Source organism: Cygnus atratus, chromosome 5 (genome assembly GCF_013377495.2).
Source record: "Cygnus atratus isolate AKBS03 ecotype Queensland, Australia chromosome 5, CAtr_DNAZoo_HiC_assembly, whole genome shotgun sequence".
Taxonomy (NCBI): domain Eukaryota; kingdom Metazoa; phylum Chordata; class Aves; order Anseriformes; family Anatidae; genus Cygnus; species Cygnus atratus.
The window spans coordinates 52,517,154-52,535,338 of NC_066366.1; the positions used below are offsets into that span (position 1 = coordinate 52,517,154).

The window sequence follows — 18,185 nt, forward strand, 5'->3', positions numbered from 1 at the left end:
GGAGTTTCAATGGTCATAAAAATCCTTGTGGGGATTAAAGTTTTCAGTCCCAGTTATACCGTGAGTGTTTCTACATGCCAGCAAATATTCCTGATATAATTAAAACATATAACCACCCCAACAGACCATCACAGCAACTTAGCAGGCCCTGGAATTAATAAACGAACTCAGTGGATGGAAAGAGCTGTTTCAAAGAACAGTTATAAGGGCAAAATAATATAGGGAGGCAAACGGGGAGAAATACCACAGTAAACTGAGGGCTTGACTACAGAAGCATATGGCCAAGAGGCTAAAACTGAAGTGGTCAGGGCAGAGCCACGGCCCTCCAGGAGCCAGTAATGCTGCTGGCTTTCACCTCTGCTGTGGCCTTTGGGGACCGAGCCCTGCCCACACCTGCAGATGCTGCACCACAGCCAGATGTCCTCGGGCAGGTAAAAAAAAAAAAAAAAAAAAAAAATCAGTGGTGGAGTTAGGCAGGAGTGAGGCTTTTGCAGCTCTGTAGCTGTTTGGTAGCAAAAACAGTTCCTGGAAGGGGAGGGAGCTTGGGGAAATCGAGGCAGGTGAAGTCACTCTTCCGCTGCGTGCCTCAGTTTCCCCGTCTGTGAAAATCAACTAACGAGATCTACCTGATTTTGTTCAATGTTCTGGAAACCAAAATGACTCTGTAACAGCAATATATTAAACATCAGCACCGTTAACTGTTTCTCTGCTGGAAATGCAAAGCAGGACCATCAGGTGATGCCAATGTCCCTGCAAAGCACAGATGGACAAATTTAATACATAGACACGGTTAGCTTTGAGAAGGAATCACAACTCTCATTTTTTTGGCTCAGCCCTTGCCAAAAGCAATGTAAGTGCAGGCACCTTATAAGTGCTGAATTTCAATGTGAAGAATAGTCTACCTGTTGAGTGTGAACGAATACATTACACTTCAAGTAATTTAACGGTGTTTGGGGGGGTCCATTAAAGTGCACATTTAAAATTTGCAATTTTGCCCTTGTGCACCGAGCACATTCACACTCAGCTGAGCATTTCATGAATGCCAGGCAAACTTAAAAAGCAAAGCAGGGCAAGCAATCGTAAGGGGGAAAAACAAGCAACAGAAAATTTAAAAATGCAGAGTTCCTTTGAGTTTTGGATCTTTCAGGGGAAAAACATTCCTGCCGTGCGTGTACAAGTGGGCCAAACTTTGATAACTGAAACTGTCAAATTAAATGAAATCAGCTGGAAATGGTAAAACAGTCCACCAGACAAGGGGAACCCTGAGGATGTAAAGCTGCAGTCCTCAGTTTACTGGACAACTGACCACAACTGAGTAAATAAACAATGCTCTCTTCATGGAGAAGATGCTAGAAAATTAACCAAACAATTTGGTTTTGATTAACAAAAGAAAGCAGACAAATAAACCAGAAACCAAGGAATCTAGTTCAGACTATTATATAAGGTTAAAAAGGGAAATAATCGAGAAAGAACCGACATTGCATTTGCATGAAGACCGATGTCGCAAACCTGCACCCAATCCTGCTGTTAAACTGCACAATTAAAAGTTTCACCCAAAGACTTCAATCTGAATAGAACTGGGCCAGCACTAATCAGACAGGAAAACCGAACCCTATCTGGAGAAGTAAAACACAAGTACGGTAAAAACAACCCCAGACTCCTTTCAATATGACACAAAACTGCTAAGAGAAAAGCCAACTATAAGAAAGGAAGAACCATTACAGAAGAACTCAGTACAGGATAATTTTTCGTGGGTGTATTTTTTCTAGACTAGATTCTCCTGTAACTCTCAATTCACCCATTTATTTGTACAGAATAGCATCTTCCTCTGTAAGATAAAAGTATAAGGCACAAAAAGCTGTTTATTATCAGGTCTGCTTGAAATAGAAGCTGAAGTTGATTACCATGGAAAGTGTATTCAAAAAATAAATGAGAACAAAACAGATACGGTGTACAAACCAAGGCAAAGCAAAAGAATTCCTTAAAACATCCACAGTCAGGATGAGGAAGTTATATTAAATTCATATGTATCACCCCGATAAAATAAAGGCTAGTGGTTTTTTGTTTTGCTTTTGATGAAAATGTCAATATGCTCAAACAGCAGCTCATTGCTGTGTATCACAGTCTAACCAAATCTTTCTATAACCTCTTGCATTACAAGCAAAATCTCTGAAATGTCACCAGCTAAAAAATTGAACTACCCTGTAATTAGTTTCAACAAAGTAGTCCTTTTAACCCTAATTTTCTAGATGTAGATGGCATTTCCAAAGTAAGTGTTATGAACCTTCCTTAAGGACAAGCGGAATCAAATTGTAAAATCACAAGCAGTGATCTAGGGGTTCTTCCTCTAAGTAACCCTTCTATTTCCCTGTAATAAATTCAAACCCAATCTCTTAATAGGTGATCAGAGAAAATATGCATGCACACCTAAACCACCACAACAAACTATTTTTTAAATACCACTCCAATTGTTAATATAATAAAGGCTGTTATAACATGTTAGCACTGGTATCATTATTCCTTATGATTCAATATTCTAATGACTGGCTGTAACAGAGGTTTATGTTCTGCCGAGGTTTATACCACTATTTAATGTAATTAAGCAAACTGGCAGCCAAAGCCTCTACGGAAATATCATTTCTGTTGCAGAGTATTCCCACCAGAAATTCACAGCAATCATAACATACAAACTTTGATTCTGTTTATTTTTTCCCGTTCTGAAACTGATCCGACATTTCTTGGACTTACTAAAGTGGAAGAAGGAATTAATTTGGCCTTTGAAGACATGTTATTATTGACAATACTAATAATCCACGGCAGCTGGGCCTTCCCCTTTCCTCTCCTTCACCAGGCAGCGCAGCCTGCAGCATCGCTTTGCAAAGCCCCAGAGCTGGACTGCCCTTGTACCGAGAGTCTGGCGAGCGTAGCAGCACCAGGGTTTTAAGCAAGCCATTAAAATGCTAATATTCAGCACGGACCAGATCCCTGCTACCACTGAAAGCTGAACTAAAGCTCCTCTGGAGACAGGATAAGGCCCTTCCAATGTGATCAAAGAGTAAATACATGCAAATCTCTGAAGGGAAAAACAATAGTGTTTCTTTCTAATTTTAAAACCAAACAGGGAGAGTCCACCAGGTTCGCAATCCATGTTACAGTCACACTTGGGATGCCTGACACCTGGGATCACAGCAGAAAGGAGGATAAGAGGAGCTCGTAAGGTCCAGGATGACCTCTGCTCGCTCAGGCACAAAGTTACCTTCTGGGCTGTGCTCCCCACCACTACTGCAGCTCTGCTGACCAGAGCAGCTGTGCCACAAATGTACATACAGGTTTTGTCAAGTCTCCCTTTATCCCCACCACCATCCAGGGAGCTCAGGCCCCTCCTGCATCCTTCGCTCAGGCAAGAACTCAGCCCCATGTGGGCTCCAATAACCAGAGGAACCTGATGAACGTGAGCCAACTGCACCCGCTTCCCGCAGCAGCGCAGCTTGCGAGCCGACTCACTTAAAATAAGGGTTTAGTTACCTCTTGCTCCCAGCTGAAAGGCTCTCCGTAGAAAATAAAACAAACAAACAAACAAAAAAAACAACACTGAAATGAAATCCACACCCATTTGGAGGGGGTCAAGGAATAATAAAGGGAAAGGGAAAATGTCTGGTTCCTATTATTGCTATCTCCAGTGCTTTCACCTCCACAAACAGCTTAAAAGAGGGCTTCTGTAGAAGAAGTTCAACTTCCCTTAATCTGGGCTCTTAAACTGCCAGGATCTAGTTACATTTTCTCCTTCTCCAGATTTTAATACTTTTATTTTATATCCTAGCATTGTGAGGAGGGAGGGGGAAGGGGGAGAATCTCGGTGTCACTGCACGGAAGAAGTCACCGGGTTTTGCGATCCAGCAGCTTCCTTGGCAGAGGGAACTGCTGGTTGGCATAATCCACTCGCTTGACAAAACTACTATTTCTGGGCACGCGCTCAAAAACAGGTAGGAAGCAAATGCTGAGAAATAAGGAAGTAAAAACAGCCAACAGATTTTTCACTACCAAGAACGCCAAGAGTAAACATGATTTATTTAGCTGTGTTTAACATGTCTCTTCTGCACTAGACTGCAGAAATCTGCTTGCATTTAGAGCAGGAGGAGGAGGCGGGGGGGAGGGGATAAAAAGGGAATCCATTACGGCGCTCGGCTGGTACTTTCTGAATTGTTCAGTCACACAGTTTTATTGAGTACAAGTATTTTCTAGCCCAAAATATATTCATGTGTCAGAAGAAAGCAGCACTAATCTGCTGTTAATTAACAAGCGGCTGCTAACAAAAGATGAAGGACCCAATTCATACAAACAATATTTACGTGGGTGTCGCATGATTTTGTCACAGATCTTTTCTTTTCTTTTCTTCCTCCATCCCCCTAACCCCACCGCCTCCTCCTCTTCCTCGGCAGCGAGTTGTGGGGATGCGGCGTGCGGAGCCCCAACTCCTCTCGGGGTCGGCACCCACGGCAGAGGATCCTGACCTAGCCACGCTCCCCGTCCCCTTGGACAGGCTCTCGCCACGGCTCCCTGGGGCACTCAGCTCCAAGGGCTCCTTTCTCCCCACGCCAGGCAGAGCCCTGTTGCACACTCACAAGTGAAATTTCCTGAAGATCCTTATTCAATTAGGAGGCAGAAGCCATCTTCTGGCACCATGCCTGTGGCAGCAAGGCTGCCGAGGCTCTGGAAGTGGCACCCTCCCATCCTCCATACATCCTCGCCAGCGGTTTACAGGCCACGAGAGGGAAGGGCGAGATCTTGGCCCTCCCCGGTGCCCTGCCTGTGATTTCACGGTTGTTTAATGCTACTGTTTTGCTAAGGAATTTGGGGAAGGGAGAGACTTGCTAAAGGCACCGAGACCTGGAGGGATTGGGCCTTGTTCAAAAATACCAATGCACACACAAAAGGGTAGAGCTTTGAGCACTGAACCTGAGGGCAGACTCGTGGCAATAGCCCTGCTGCCATCACCTGCTCCCTGCTGTGATTTTGGACTGTAGCCCTTGTGGCCTCATCCAGAGCAGTGCTGAGCACAGCAGGCGCCCCCGAGCCCCCACCGGCCGCAGCTAGGCACTTTGGAAAATCAAGCCATTCACATCTTTCTGCCTCATCTGAGAAATGAGAGTGCGTATCTGCATATCTCCTGTGGGCGGTTTGAAGCTGGCGCTGGCAAAGAGATGGGAGGGTTAAAACCGGCATCAACGAGCCAGATGAGCACTAAAAATTCCTGGACTTGCTCCACTCCCGGGAACAAAGGTGGGATTGCAGGTTTAGGGAAAGGGCTGATGGTCTGCTGTGCTCTGCCCCTCACGCCACGCAGCCCTGCCCTAAGCAGGCTTACAGGAGACCGGTTCTAGACTCTGCTCAGTGCTGCCATCACCCACCCACGTGTGGGGGAAATGCAGGGACAGGAGGGTGGCCAGAGCACAAAACAGAAGCATCAGAGCATGATTTTAGAAGTGCCAAGGTTCTTCCAAAACAGCACACTGGGCTGGCATTTCTGCTAGCACAGCGCTCAGCACACCCAGGTTAGCATCTCACCCCTCCAGCCACACTGTTCCCTTCAGTAAGAACCAAACTCTGCTGGAGCAAGTGCACATGTGCCCCTCCAGGTTCTCTCTCTGTACCCCAACCCTGTTGCCCAAAGCATGGGATTTTCACCCCTGGCAGCCCTGCCTGCTGGCGCCCCTGCAGCGCCTGGTCTGGGCTCTGCCCTGGAGGGGTCTAGCCCCAAATGTGAACTAGCACTGACTCCTCCCACTGTGCACATCCAGAGTCACCTCTGGCATTTCTAGGCCAGCACTTTAACGAAGCCCTGGCCTAGGGTTTTACAAAGTCTAATCTTTTTTTGTTAACAGTGATATTTGAAACATTGACATTTACCATTTGAAAAGTGAAGTGAACACATTTAAACAAGCATCTTAAAAGAGCTAATGAAAGAGAGAAACAGATCCATCTGTATTGCATTCTCCACCCGCTATCGCTCAAAAAATAAACCTTTCCAGACAGCGGGGAAGTCTCCCAACAGCGAAGACAATAGGAGTTCCCGCAGGGGAGGGAGCGAGGGCAGCCACACACCGGTGCAACTCCCCTCCTGGGTAGGCTGCTGCCAGCTGCCCATCGCCCCAAACAAACCCCAGCCTGAGCAGAGCTCCAGCACTAATGGAGACCTCATCCAGCTCACCAGTCCTTCCAGCACAAGCAGGTGCCCTTGTCAGGGGTCTCTGACAGACACTGCTGCATCCATAACTTCCCTCTGCTTAACTGTTTCAGATGGACATTAATTGTTAGATCGGGAGCAGTGAGGATTGAGGGCATTTTTCCTCAACCATAGGACCGACACGTTGAGGCTGAAGCCAGCCCAAGGCAATGCACTGTCAAAACCCGTGACCCGAGGGGTGACAGCTGGGTGTTGCTGGTGGCCAGCTAACACGTCCTCCACCCCTGTGTACTAGCACTGCTAACAGAAAGTGCATCACGCATCTCTTTCAAGAAACAGCTCCAATCGGTCATCCTCCATCAACTTCAAAATCAAAAATAAAGCTCATCTTCCGAAATGATGAACTTTGCAAAAAGAGGAAGCGTTCTTCGGTGGAGTCCAAGGGGGCTGGAGTGGGGGCTTGGTTTTTTTGTTGTTGTTGTTTTGTTTTTTTGTTTTTTTTTTAGGAGGTTTTGGGGTTTACTGCTTTATCTTCTTTTCACAAAGGAGGCCCTGCACCATAAACATTAATCACACACTATATTCTGCCTTTTAGTCTTGAACAATTATGAGTACAGTTTTGTGATCTTTAGCCATATTTACTGATACTCAAAGGCAGATTCTATCTTGTTAGATTGTTATAAATGAGACCCCAGGGAATCGGCGCACAGGCTGAGGCAGATGTGAGAGCCTTCTCAGAGCTCGTGTGCGTTTCAGTTTTCCAGTGCCGAAATTATGAATGTTTTGAAAAAAAAAAAATACACTTTAGATTCCTCTGCCAGATCACTACAAAGAGTTGTCTATAGACCTAGAAAGGTTGAATTTTGCTGAACTTAAGATTTTTAAGGTTAACTGTTCAAATTTCAAAGTTTGGCTTACATGTGCTTGCCATTTGTTTGCACAAAAGTTTCACAGACAGATACAGAAAAGGTCTCTGGTTATAAACCATTAAAGAGGAAAAAAAAGAAACCCACAAATTCTATCTCGTTCTCTCTTAGTTAAATATATTGTTTCTGGTCCAGACCTGTTTCATAATACCATAAAATAGAGGCATGTTTCCGACACTAGATTTGAGAAGCTGTCACATTAAAGGTAAACTTTTAATCTGCTATAGACAAACAACACACATTTTTATTTCCTGAGTAACAGCTTTGGAGAAATGTTTAAACAAGAATTTAAGAGCTCTGCGGTAAAGCCACATATAGGGGTCTCAGACAGCTACTGGGTTTGAGCTTCTTTTCTTTGTTGTTGTTCATTTTTAATTCTTTAAATAACCTACTTAAAAGTAGACTTCCAGGAGCAGAATAACCAAGATGCGCAGTAAAGTGAACCTCTTGGCTTGCTTTTCTTTCTACTTAATAAAAGAGAAATGTTTGAACTGAAACACAGGCCTGAATTCCTAGCTATTCATCTTCATCTTTTCATTTTCTCGGGACTTGCAATCGAATACTTTAAAGAAGTTAATTGTGTCACAATTAGTAACACATTAGTCCTCCGATATTTTTAATAGCAACCCAGGTTTTTCCCCAAGGCACTTAAAAATGGCAGGCTCAGCTATACTCTCCTTTTTTAAAACTCCCATGCACTTTCTTCTTTAAAAACCTCCCACATGCATTTCACTTGGTCTGAAAATACCAGCACAGATCTTAATCCTGCCAACACTTACAGACATGCTTAACTTTCTGCACATCAGTAATCCCACTGAATGCAAGAGGACTGTTTGCATACCTACAGCTTGGAGCAGGCGAAGGATGAAATCCTGCCTTCACTGAAGCCAGTGGCAAAACCCCCACTGATGCCAATAAGGTTATGATTTGACATCGAGCTTGTTGCAAGATTGGGACCATCCTCGTTTTAAGGTACTTTCCCAAACTCTTTTTTTTTATTTTCTCCATTTTTCTTCCTGGTGTTTCTCCATCTCACCTCCCACACTCACTCTTGTGGGGCCCCATATTGAGACCACTTGAAAACTTCTGCCTTTCAAATCCCTCCACGAGGGAAACCCCCTCGCTGAGACAGGAAACATCCTTTGCAGGTAAAGCTGAAAGAAACTATTTTGCCCCGCTGCGTGAGTTTGAGTAAACTAATTAAAACCTGGGAACTTTGGTTCCAAACGATGCCAAGAAGCAATCGTTAATATGAGCTGAAGTGAAATGGGAAGCTCCAGACATTTAAAATTAGCTGTAGGGAAGAAAAAAAAAAAAGAAAAGAAAAAATAAAAAGGCAGAGGGAAAGCATTTTTTAATTTTACCATAAAGCTGATGTGGTGCAGTTTGGATTGCATGGGGTTAAAATGAATTTGGGAAGGGGTGCTCTACAGGGAAGGGGGAAATCGCTGTTGAAAAGCGGAGGAGGGGGAAGCAGCAGCAGCCGCCTCGGAAGCGATGCGATGCTGTGAAGAGGAGGCAGAAGTGAGCAAACCAGCTGAACTGCTTGCAGAATTAATCAGTAACAAAGAGGCTGGAGCTGTTGGCGGGCTTCAGCCCTTGAACCTGGACTCTGCTCTATAAATTTCAACTTGGAATGGCTCTCTACTTGTTGAAAGACAGGTTGGCTCCGGGCCAAGCCATAGGGGAAAAAAAGAAAAAAAAAGCCGAAAAAAAAAATTCCTTCTTGCTCAGGAAACTTCCCTTTAGTTTCTAACTTTTTTTTTATGAGCTAGTAACAGGGCACTCCAGAAAATGGGAAACGGAAAGCGGGTATTGAAAGCAAAAAAATGAGCCAGGAGTTGTTTTAATAAAGAAAATAAAACAAGTAGGTGCTAAATTCAAATCAGGATCTTGCCTGCACGCAAGTACATCAGCTATTATAGAAGACTTCAGAGCACCTCGCCAATAATTCAAAGGAGACTTTTACAGTTATATTAGCTGGCTACAGGTTTGACTCTGAAAATAATAAATGTCTTAGAAGAAGAACAGGGCTGTTCAATCCCTGTCTGCAGTCTTGTCTTGTTCTCTCCTCCCCCACCACTCCACCTTGTTTAAATGACCGTTACAAAAGCAGTGTGGTATAAAAAAATGTAGAACCATTATTTATTCAGCAGCATCTCTTCCCTTTCTTATTTTCCCCTCCTTCAAACAGGGTAGTGCAGGAGAGCCGAGCTTTGCCTCTGCCTCTGCTTATTGCACAGGCAGTTTCAGTCACAAATACCTTTCCGATGCGGTGCTTTCCCAGCATGAGCAGACAAGGAGTGGGCTGGGGCAGAGCGAGGGGTTGGAGCACAGAGCGGGGAGCTGTCAAAGTGGAAAGAAAGAACGCAAACATCTACTAAGAGGCCAGACGAGCTGAGCAAGGTCAGCTGCAGAGACACAGCCCCTTGCTGTAGCTATGCAATTACGTCCAAAGTCTGCATAGCACCAAGAGTCCCAGAACCTGCATGCAGGACCTGGACCGGAGGATCTAAGGCAGCGGGAGGAAGGTGTATAATGATTTTAATTGCTCTTCCGAGATGCTAAGGGTAGACGAGATGCTCTTTAGCTTTAGAGCGGGGGGCTGATGCTATATGCTTCTTGCAAGAATACGTGCAGATAAAATACCCTAATGAGAGAGTGGAGAGAGAAATATGGTAAGTGCCAGCCATGATCAAAAGGTGAAATAAAATATCGAAATAAAATGCAGCCTAATCAGAGCATGGAAGACAGGGATACACAATCCCTTCACCAAAAGTGGCTGTTAAGTTAAATTAGATTAATCACTCCCACCTCCCTTCCTCCCCAAACTCCCTTATTTTTAATGAAGGGGCTTACTGCTGTAATGCTGAATGCCGTCCAAGCTGCTGGACGTTTAAAGCTATATACGTAACACGCCTGTGACACACACACATCCTGTGCTTCCACTTTCCAAGAAAGCTGGAATCTGCTACTTGGTAGGTCTTTTCCATCTGCAGCTTTTATGACCCTGCTGAGGGACCAGCAAGCAGTGTCCCCCCTGTCTCGCTCAAGAAATACACTACCAAATGCCAGAACAGAGGAGCAAGCAGGAGCGAGTTTAAGAGCTGTTGGGCTTAACGGTGGTTTGTGCTGATCGTGCTTGAATCTTTCTGCAAAGGCATACATGCAAAGAGGAAAAAACAACAACCGCTAAGTAACCACTTCACATCTGCCATTAAGATTATTAAACTTCTTACAAGCGGTATCTACCCCACCTTCCCCACTACACACAAATGTACACACACCCCCAAGCTCTCCAACGTGGCAACTGAGAGCCAAGAAAGCTCTCCTTTCCCTGCTGCAGCAACCGCATTTATTCCTGTTAAGGGGTTAACGATTCGTTTCCACTACTTCTCTCGAGAAAACCTACAATGAAAACATTGGCTCACGAAAGCGTTCTCACTGCCAGAATGCCACAGCGCGAGTGAAAAGTCCGTTTTGTTTTCATTACATCTCTGGGATTTCCGGCTTAACTCCTGAGCTTAGACACCAAATCCCTAGATACCCCACCCACCCACTTTAAAAAAAAAAAAAAAAAAGAAAAAAAAAACATTTATACTGCACAGCCCACCAATTACCATTTGGAGGGTGGGAGGGAACGGGGAGAAGGAGCCATGCTGAAAACGATGCTCTTGCTGGAGCGAACGCACGCATCTCCCCAGCCCAGAGCTACCCAGTTTCTCCAGACTTCTAGTGTTGTCCACTGAGAAATGCAGTTTTATTCCTATACCTGGCCTCTCTCCTCTGTTTCTCACCCTCTACACTCCCATCTTCCTACTTGGCCATGGAAGCCAGAGCAGAAACTCAGACCCAAATCTATATGCCCTCTCAAGTTATATGACACGACATAGAAATCCAAGCCTTTCTTGTACAAAAAGTATGATTACTTCACAGGTGTTTTTTTCTCCTCATGATAGAAAAATGTTTCACTCTAAGAAAAAAAAAGAAAAAAGAAAGGTTCAGCCTTTATGTTACAGCCGATTTGGTCACTGTGTGTATAGGCAGTGCAGTTCAAACATGGGCTGAGAAAGAAAAACAATCTATGGAAAAGGCACAAAGGGAGGCTACCTCATGCTATAGCAGCACTTCTGTCCTGCTGAAGCAAAGGAACCATTTCTGTGCCTGTATGTGTTTATTCACCACAGGAGAGTACCAGCAACTTTTTGTATCTATACAGGAGCTTTTCTGTTTTACAGTACTTCCATGCAACTGACTTTCCTTTTGCTAGGTTTCACTGCAAATTCCCCTGAAAAATCATGCAAGCTCCTTTCTTGCAGTCAATACACCACTGAGCACATAAGCCTATTATTATTAGTCAAATCAAAACAAATGCCAAAGCGGTCTATATGATTATTAGGCACTACTTTTCTTTGCTTCTAACAGTGCTTGGCAAAATTGTCAGGAAAAATGACTAATGACTGGCTGACCAGTGCCATTTCATCATTTACCATTAGTGTTTTCTAAAAATCTACCAATCATTCCATACTAATAATAATCAAAGATATACACATGGCTTCTGGTCTCCCACACATAGCCCAAGTAATTTCACAAGAAGTCCCAAATAAAAACAAAAAGACACTTTATTGGGTGACATTTTGACTGGGCTCTACCTCTGAATAAGTGCAGAGACTTTCCACCAAATCAGAAGGTATCGCACCACCAGTTTCATGGCAGTTAATCCAGGTGAAACCAGGGTGGAGTGGTGCCGGTCGGACTCTTGTGGGCAGCCACTCTCTTCCTGCACCGTTACTCGCTGTCCCTGCTCGTGGGAGCTCACCTAACCGTGCACAGAAAGCAGACAATAACTTTGAAAAACAGGATGGCGAAAGGAGTGAAACAAAACAAAAACTGGCAGGGAGAATTGAGGGCATAATATTCCTCAACGCTTTTTCTCAATCTGTTTTTAAAGCTCGGTGTGATTATTTTCACACTTGACTATCACAGATGCCAGGAAAGCCTCTGCCAGCCCCAGTGCCTGGCGGGTCTGGACCCCCGGCAGGGCATGGCTGGTGGCACCGCAGTGACAAACGTCAAGGAGAGCAGCCGGTGGCCCCAGGGGCCACTGAGCAACTGCGGCTGAGAAGATGAGAAGACAGCGCTGGAGCAGTGCCACATGGGCGCGGTGGAGTTCAAGCAAGGGGAAAAAAGGGTTTCGTAATAAGCAGGTTTCTCACCTTTAACTATTCCCCAGATTAGCGCCCTGCTCACCGGTGCCTGTGCAGGAGACACCGTGCAGTGCCAGGCAGCCACGTCCCTGATCCGGAGGGGCTGTGATGGGGCAGTTCCCCCCTTCACAGTACTGCCTGTGAGGTGAGAGCCTTACGGGAACACGCATGTGGCCAGTGGTGCTGGCATGTCCCCACACAGGCTGCTGTGCTGCCTCCAGCCATATTTCCTTTTCCCCTTCCTTCCTCCCATCCTGCCTTGGCTGTCCCTCCCCACCAGCCCAGTGCTGTCTGGGGGACACACCGAGGACAGGGGCTGCCAAGCTGGGTGCCCCTAGAGGATCCCCCACAGGGGTTCAAGTCCCCCCAGAGAGCCTCTGCTCCCCGCCCCACCACACACGCACGCCCGTGGCTGACAGGGCCCCTCAGGCTGGCTCCCACCTCGGTGCCGGTGCCAAGGGAAGGCCCCATGCCGGTCCCCACCCTGGCTTCACCAGCAGCCTGACAACTTTAAGCCGTCAACATTTTGGCGGCCCCTCGTCATGCTTCAAACACGCGCCTGGAAGCCGAACGAGGGGGAAGGCAGCCAGCGCCATCAGGCCTGTACCTGGGCATGGGGGCCCCAGAGGAGAGCCAGGCTCCCCTGACATGCCCCTGGCTCGAGTAGGGCTGTGGGTGAGATCACCCGGCTTGTTTTCCTCCCTGCCACCCAAGGCAGGACCTCAGCCGAGGCCCCCGCGGGCAGGAGGCTTGCTCATTAACCCACCACGAGCCCTGCTGCGGCTTACGCCTTCACACACCCCCCGCCCCGCAGCGTCCCCTGTGCTGCTCAGAGGCACCAATTAGCAAAACACGTTGCTAAACACCTGATAGAGCAGCGGCAGTGGAGGAGGAGGAGGAGGGCAGGTAACTCCTCTGCCACCAGGGAATGCCTGGCAGGCACAAGGGAAGGAACAAGCCTGGAAAAGCCTTGCAAAGGGGATTTCAGCTGCAGCCTAGGTTTCTCAGGCGCTGTTACCACACGCTTCTGGAAGCCTCGTCTTCCCTGCATGGCATTTTTCCTAGCATGGCTTTGACAGGGCACTCCTGCTGGACCCACCAGTCTGGAGAGGTGCTGGAGGCAGGACCCAGTTCCACAGCAGCCCTGGGAAGGGGAGCAGAGCCCAGATGATGGCCCCATGTTCTGTGATGCTCAAGACACTTCTTGCCAACCTGCCCAACATCGCCACCATCAGCCTCGGGTTTCTTTCAGTTTGTGGTTTCGTTCCCTCGCATGTGAAGGCATCACGATGGCTGTCTGAATCCTATAGTTAATATGGGTGCACGGGTCCATAATGGTACATTGTAAGTGAATGTCTCAGGGTAGACAGCAATAATAATTAGCTGTCATGATTTGAAAAAAGGATAATCCATGCCATTGAGTTAACAATCACTCACACAACACACATGGATTTAACTAATCTTAATTTGGAGAAAAATAACAATTCTAAATATATCAAATAGCCTATTTCATGGCAACCTGCGGCGGTGTTTATCTCTGGCTTCCAGCACATGCAAGTTATTTAGTTTCTCTCACTGGCAGTTTTACCATTCAAAAGCCTGAAATGAACATTCATGGAGCAGGGGTTGCAGTTAAATCCTGCCTCTGACAGGGAGACTTTTTTCATGATGCACATCTAGTTCAAGTACATAATGCATGGAGCAGAGCATTGGCAGGACGAATGAGGAATTCAAATCAACCCCCTTCCCCTTCCTTGCACCGTCTTTGCAGAAATTAACTGCTCTGTCTTAATGAACTTCTGCTGCTGGTGTCATTATGTGTCTGTGAGGGTACGCTGCCCAAAGCACAGAAAAGGGAGAAGGTCTGGTAGAAGTGGTTCCTGCCTAGAGGAGGCCCCCTGCTCTGACAGTTTAGCTGCTCCTATACATTCTGCCAAAGTTCACTGAAACTATCCAATGTTAAAAACAAGACAATTGGTACTTTTTCTTTAATCTACCTCATTTCACAGAGCCTTACTGAAGAAAAAACCTGGCAGCCAGCAAGCCCAGCAGGGCTGAGAGGAAGGCAGGCAATACCAACAGTCAAAGGATAGCAGGAGGCACCTCTCCAGGTCCTTCTTTAGCGAGGACTGGTCACCTGGTCATGCACAAGATCTCACGAATACGAAAGCTAAAAAGAGGTACAAAATACATCTGTGGTCAAAATTTTTCAGAATACCTGCCATTGGTGAAATGAAAGAAGCAGTGGCTGATAACTCCTAGCTAATTCATTGGCCTTGCTTTGTTTTGCTCTGCAACAATCTGGTACATCTGCTTGATACTATCACACCCTCTGTATGAGAGGCAGAACTGCTTTTCAAACAGGTCAGCCAATTTGAAAAAAAAAAAAAAAAAAGAAGACTTTACAGGACAAACTGCTCCTAAGCAAGTCACGTCCTCACAAGTGGCAGCTAACATGTTACCACATACCTTACGGACAGTGGTAACTAAATGAAAGCGCCTTGAAAAGCTTGGATTTGCAAGTTACAAGTCCGGGAAAGATTACTGAGTTCATTATCAGAAGGTCTTTAAAAGCTGATTGCGGAGATAAAGTTGCTTTGTCTCTACTGAAATCTAGAAATGTCAGTTGGAGATTTGCATTGCATGCATGCAAATTCTTGTAGATTCCAGAGCTCTACCTGCCTCCCTCTAAGCGGCACAAGGTCTGTTATGTGGTCAGGAGGGATTCAGTGACCAGGGCAAGGAGAGTTCTCAATAAAGAAAAGCAAAAAGAAAGAGAGAAGGAAAGACCTCACAACTCCAGAGCACTCTGCATCGAGGTTAATTCTCAGTGAGGCGCTGCATCCCAGCGCACCACATGAAGCACCCTCATGCCCAGAGGGGAGAAAGGTGCAAGGGGTAGAGCCGAGCTCAGCGCCTGATGTACCCTCGCTACGCTCAGCTCTGGGAAGCTGTAACATTTCGCGGCTTAGTCACGCAGCAAAAGGCCGCACAAATCATTTCGACCAAATAAGAAGGTCTACAAAAATAACACAAGATCAAGGAGAGTAGCTGAAACCTATTTGAGGGCAGCAGCGGTGGCAGCATATTTCAGGGAGTTGGAGTGGAGAGTGGGTGATTTCTGGTTTTCCTCTTCAAATATAAAGACTCAATTATCTTTGAACAGCTTGCTTTACACATGAATTGACACATTTATTTTACAATAAATAACTGAAAGTTATCTATGTTTCCTTTACTGTTAATCTACACAAAGAAATAATAAACAGAGCTTGTCTACAAAAATGCAACTACTGCAGTCCTCAGAATTCAATTAAGCTAAAATAATTAATGTTTCCACCATATTAAATTACTTTATACATTTGAGCCACTGAAGTTTTTTCATTCTTTAATCTTTTTTGCCTTTTTATTTAATAATTAAAAAAAAAAAGTTATTTTCAAAGGGGGGGGGCTTGGCTAGGAGGGGGAAAAAGAGCATGATTTGCTGTTAAAATGTAATGGTCTCCTTTAGCTGACACAGCATGTAGAGTGTTTTGTGCCTTTGATTAAAATAACATTTTAAATGCTTTGAACAAACATATCTCCCCATACTTCTAAGGGATTATTTTACATATTTCTTGGTGGAATAAAGAAATTCATTCTTCCTGTTGCAGTACAGAAAGGCTATGAATATCTTTCGTCACATATAAAGTAAAAATACTGTAGGCTGTTGCATTATTACCAAAAAAATAAAAAAAATAAAGGGAGGGGGTGGCGGGGTGGGAGAAAGCTGCCTTAGAGATTAAGTTTCCCTTTTATGAAATCGTATTTAGTCTCTTTTTTTAACAAATCTAACAACAATACTCTACAGCCGCTCACTGGGAAATACCTTTAATGTTAAATGCAGATTCTGATTTTCTTGGCTAATGCAGAAAGCCTTTCTATTGAAATATAAATAAGGGGTTTGGTATATCCCACTAAAGCCTTTCCAGTGAATGACTTCTGTGGGTTTTTCATGGCTACCCTCCATGGCTGTAATGTGAGGCTTTTATCCTACTATTGAAAACTATCCACTGCTATTAAAAAAAAAATATGGAAGGACACTGCACCTTTTTATCTCAGAGCTGGGCTCCTAATTGAGAAAGCATTATTACTGCACTATTTAGTGGATGTCCCTATCTCTGTGCACTGCTGAGAAAATGCCAATCAAATGATAAACCCTTTTATTTTTCTCAATGCAAAATCTTTCCTACATATTTTCATTTGATATTCAGTTTAGTCTGAAAGAGATTAGGTGCTCCAGATTGGCTTTTAATTTTTTTTTATGCCTTTTCCACATATGAACATAACCTTCACCCTCTCCCCCAGCAGATTTTCTGTATGGCAAAAGCACTGGTTATATTGATGCTGACCCCCAGAAGCTGGGATGGGACGGCATCCTCTGAGCTGAATGTAGCCATTGAAGTACTTCATTATGGACTGATCTTGGGCATAGATTGGTAAAAGAGGAGATCTGGAGTACAACTGCAGCGTAGGTCTCCTGGAGTAACCTCACAAAGCACTGGGCACCCTCTGCAAGGGGCTGAGCACCGTCAGCTTGCACAGAGATCAGCAGCTGTTGAGAGTGCTCAGCACCATTCAGGAGGCCTTCAGCAGACAGGAAGAGAAGCTCTTGAACACTTCTCTTCTGCTCCCATCAAACCTAGCCCTCAGAAAGCTGTTACACCATGAGGGAGTCATCTCTGCCAGGAAACGAATTCAGAGCTTCAAAAGGATAGGGTAAGAACGGGGTCAGGTCTTATTACAGTAGGGATGCTTGCAATGCTACGACAGCGGCTGTCACTGCTGTCGCCCCACAAAGCCACCAGTTGCCCCATGTCAAGATGGTGACTGCACCCTTATGGATTCCTGAAAAACAAGGTAGTCAATGGGTGGCATATGCCCTGTCTTAAAGGTCTGAAGGAGATCTGAAGACTTCAGCAGTTCAAAGCCTGCATCTTCATTTATATGATGGCCAAGCCCACCAAAGGTGCTGGGGAGAGACTCAGACACCTCCAGTGATAAAACGGGGAAACTCTAAAGTTTTAATTGTAAAGATAGGAGCCTAGTACCAGTCTTCTGGGAATTCCCTCATGGGAACACCTCTACTACAGACAGGATTGTGGACTGTCGGATCTAATCCTATAGGACAATTCCTAGAGAAATCATCTAGTGGCAGCAATGACAACTTGCCACTGGTCTTCTGTACGGGATGCAGTCGATTTGAACATAAAGGCCAGTTTGAGGGAAGATCCTACTGTGTAACATGAAAAAAACACTGACTAGCAGGGAGCACAGCCCTTCCTTTCACCATGGTGAGCAGCGTGCGCTGCACTGCAGAGAGAAGAAACGCCCTGCGTGCCGGAAGCTGCCCCACGCCGTGCACTCTGCAGAAGCCATTTCACAGCAGCTCACCCAAGTGGATGCCAACGCTTGCCTACCCACCACTGAGCTGGGGGGGTCTGCTGAGTAAATGTTAACTGCACCATGTCTGAGGGGGTTGGGAAAAAGAAATGCCTGCTATCTGCTCACCTGGGCCAGCTTGTGCTTCTCACCTTTTTCAAAAGCTCATTTTGAGTGTGTGTGAATGGAGGTGTCCCCCACCCAACTCCAGCCTTCTGCAGAGACCCAGGACAGGCAACACAGTCAGTAATTCAGGTCAGGAAGCTGAAATCTACCCCAGCTGAAGTCAGTGGAAGTGGATTTTGCCACTGACTTCAGTGGGGTCAGGATTTTATCCTTCCCAGTGGGTCTGCGCGTTATGAAGTGTATCTGAACTGGACTGAACTGAGCATCTCACCAGAGTCTTCCACCACTGCTACCTGCTTAAGGACGCTCCTGAAATGGCTTCTC

The 18,185-nt window shown here is 45.5% G+C and overlaps 1 protein-coding gene across 4 annotated transcripts in view; it reads right to left on the reverse strand.

Annotated features, from left to right (window-relative positions):
- BCL11B (BCL11 transcription factor B) overlaps window positions 1–18,185 on the reverse strand; it is a 90,246-nt gene that overhangs the window by 57,818 nt on the left and 14,243 nt on the right. The gene's annotated exons all lie outside the window — the stretch shown is intronic.